The following is a 3,785-nucleotide window of genomic DNA, read 5'->3' as shown; positions in this document are numbered from 1 at the left end:
CCAGAGCGTGTGACGGCAGTAAGGGTTTTTAGTCTGACTGATGTCCATGAGAAACATGACACAACAAAAAAATGTGTGTCCGCTCTCCGAGTGTTACGCAGAGAGGCAGCGAGTGTGTTCCCTGGACAGATGGATGGACCGTCTGATCAGTAGGGGTTAAACGCAGCAGCTTGCAGCTCAATCCCCACCGTTCAAAGGGATTATAGAGACGGTTCTGTCATCTCCAGAACAGAGCTCGTCTCTACAGCCAGAAGTTCAGGAATTCTTAATGAAAAACGTGATTTTCAGAGTTCCCAACGGAGAGGGAAACACGGGGTTTTCCTCCCACTATTTCCTGGTTCCGAAAAAAAAACGGAGGGATGAGACTCATTTTTGACCTGTCCATGTTCAACAAATCGATCATGGAGAGACAATTCCACATGCTGACAATCAAACAGCTGCAGGAGAACTTCACCAGAATGACTGGTTCACCTCCATAGATCTGAAGGGCACTTATTTTAACATTTCCATCATTCCGAAACACAGGAAATTCCTGTGTTTCTCCTCAAGGGGATTCTGTATTAGTACAACAGGCTACCGTTCGGTTATTCCCTCACCCACCGTTAGAGGTAGATGGCTTCGCTCACAGCCCGTGTCCAAAAATGCTCCTTTATGCGTTCCCTCCAGTCCTGTTGATATCACGGACCCTGGACCAGGTCCGGGCGGAAGAACTGTCAGTCATCCTCGTAGCTCCTGAGCACATAAGCGTCCCGTGGTTCCTGAATCTGCAGCGACTGATATCAGGTTGGCCGTGGAAACTGCCAGGCAGGAAGAGCGATCAGGAGTTACCCAGAAATAGGTCAGCACTTTTGGGTTTAGCTGCTGAAAGGATTCGTTTAGAAAAAATGGCAGTGTGATCAGATTGGGCATTTTACTGCCAATTGGGCAGTTTTCATTCTGATTTTGCTGAGAACTCTGGGAAGATTTTTGTTGGATTGTTGCGTTTTGCCACATATTGTTAAATTACCTTGGCTTGTACTGATGTACGTTCATGTTCAAACAGTAAATATACTGTAACAATATATTGATTGGGCAGATTTTTTTGTGTGATGTGGTGGTTTTTAATAGATTTTTGGGCTGGAAAACCTTGACTCTATCTGGCAACAATGAAAGATGGGCCTCCCACAGCATGTGGTGCGTACGATTCAGGGAACACGAGCCGCTTCCACCACAGTGCTGTACACATCAAAGTGGACAGTTTTTCAGCGCTGGCGCGCAGAGAAAGGCATGGAGGCCATCTCGTGTCCACTAGGTGGCATGCTGTCATTTCTACAGCAACTGATGGACATAAATTTAGCGTTCAGCATAATTAAAACTTAGGGTGCAGCTATTTCTTCCTGTCATGAGGTTTTTTGGTAAAAGAACAGTTTTTAACCACCTGCTGATGAAGCGTTTTCTGAAAGGTGTACGGAGACGCAGACCTGTGTCACGTCCACTAGCTACACAGTGGGACCTAACGATGGTCCTGCGCGCTCTTATCAAAGCTCCTTTTGAGCCTTTAGATCAGGTTTCACTTTAATTTCTGCCACTTAAAACAGCCCTGCTGTTAGCTCTGACGTCGGCAAAGAGAGTGAGCGATTTATCTGCTCTCTCTGTTGCTCCCTCATGTCTCAGAATTCAAGTTGATGGCAGTTCAGCTGTACTGCATCCTATTCCTCCTCTGAAAAGCATCACAAGCTCATTCAGATTGAGAGTGATAACCTTGGATGGGTTTTATCCTCCTCCTCATAATTCTGAGGAGGAAGCAACATCTCACCTCCTCTGTCCCGTGCACGCGCTTTCGTGTTACGTGGCGCACACGGCCACACTGCGCCTCTCTCAGCGTCTGTTCGTGCATTACAGGGACAATTCTACAGGACACCCTCTATCCACCCAGTGCCTCTCACACTGGTTGTGTGAGGCTATTTCTGAAGCTTACAGTTCATCTGGGCTGGATCCTCCAGAGAATCTCAGCGCATTCCACCAGAGGGTTTTCATCCTTCACAGCTCTGCATGGAGGGATGACAGTGGAAGATATTTGTATGGCGGCTGCCTGGTCATTGCTGTGTTCAATTATTTGTTTTATCTATGTGATGTTTCTATTTTCTCCATGACCCATTCTGTTCTCAGGGTTCTCACAGAATGATGATTATTTGTTTCATGGAGCCTCACTTTTGAGCTCACACCTGCCTGCATGCAGTCGCAGTGTGAGATATTTATTATCAGCCACAAGTTCATGACTGTTGATTTTATTGTTATTAATCGGTTCATCCTGAAGAGCTGTTGGCCTGCTCTGTTCATTGTTACACTGTTACAATTCGTAACCTCTGTTCTTCCTATTCACAGCAGCAGGTCTACTATCTCAGCCTTCTTTTCTTACCAGAGATCTTTTCTCCGGTGCGCTCTTGCGCATGGAGAAAATTAAAATGATCAGAAGGCTGAAAATGATCAGAAGGCTGAGTGATGAAATGTTTTTTTGTGCAAGCAGGTGCTTCATGTTCGTGTGTGAATGGACCCAATGAGGCATAGACTACATCCTGCTTCACCTTTAACCCACTAGTGATAGCCTTAAAGGGCGAAGCATATACGAAATAGAACATTGGTTACGTACTGTAATCCCAGATTCTATGAGTATAGGCACAGGCCTTTAAGATCTGGGCCTCACTGGTTCCTAAATGGCTGAAGAAAAAAAGCTATTTGGGAGCCGATTGCCCGGTCTCACCGTAATTTATACAGACCGGGGGTGGGGCCCACACAGCTGGTGGGCACGGACTAAAGTTTTCAGTGCTGTGATGCACGCGAAGGGATAAACCCACTAGCAATAGCCTTAAAGGGCTGCGCCTATACTCACCGTATCTGGGGTTACAGTACGTAACAAATGTTCTCGTGGCTCAATGAGACTACCTGTATAAATAAAGGGTAAATGAAAAAAAAAAATGAAAATGTCGCGATTCATCTTAAAATATCAAGATATTAATTTTGGTCCATGTCGTCCAGCCCTACTTTGGTCTTCAGCACTGAACCTCCTGTCCCTAAGACCCGGTTTAAAACTTGGGGCGACCAATCCTTTCAGACCATAGCCCCTAGGCTGTGGAATGCCCTGCCCATCTTTTCGTGTGGCAATCTCTGATCATTCCTTTAAAAAGCAGCTTAAAACATTCTTATTCAGAAAAGCTTATAGTTAAATGTTCTACTTTCTGTTTTTGATCAGCTGTTCTGACTGTTTCTTTTTAACAAAAAAAAAAAAACGAAGTCCAGATGACATGATTCAACCTTTTTTGTTGTTATATACCTGGATGACTGAGAAAACAAACTTTGTGTTTTTGAAACCATTAGTGAAAAGGCCAGACTTCAGGGGTATCTGAGGCAGGCTTGAAACACAAGAGTCAGGGTGGCTTCTGGGTAATACCAGATGGCTAGGCCTCAGACTGACGAAGCCTCTTGGATGAGGGGCGAAACGTTTCTTTTTAACAAAAAAAAAACGAAGTCCAGATGACATGATTCAACCTTTTTTGTTGTTATATACCTGGATGACTGAGAAAACAAACTTTGTGTTCTGACTGTTGTTCTTACTGCTTTTTATCAGCTCTTCTGTTATCTGTTCTTACTGTTTATTTATCATCTGTTCTTACTGTTTATCAGCTGTTCTTACTGTTACCTATCAGCAGTTCTTACTGTTTCTTATCAGCCGTTCTTACTGTTTCTTACCAGTTGGTCATACTGTTCATACTGGTTCTTATCTGTTCGTACTGTTTTTTTAATCTGGT

The 3,785-nt window shown here is 44.3% G+C and overlaps 1 protein-coding gene across 1 annotated transcript in view; it reads right to left on the bottom strand.

The window, feature by feature from the left end:
- The window catches only part of znf395b (zinc finger protein 395b), a 45,884-nt gene that overhangs the window by 14,621 nt on the left and 27,478 nt on the right, over positions 1-3,785 (bottom strand). The gene's annotated exons all lie outside the window — the stretch shown is intronic.

This window comes from Nematolebias whitei, chromosome 12 (genome assembly GCF_014905685.2).
Source record: "Nematolebias whitei isolate Nwh7 chromosome 12, NemWhi1, whole genome shotgun sequence".
NCBI classification, from domain to species: domain Eukaryota; kingdom Metazoa; phylum Chordata; class Actinopteri; order Cyprinodontiformes; family Rivulidae; genus Nematolebias; species Nematolebias whitei.
This window is presented reverse-complemented; position numbering and strand designations above follow the sequence as displayed.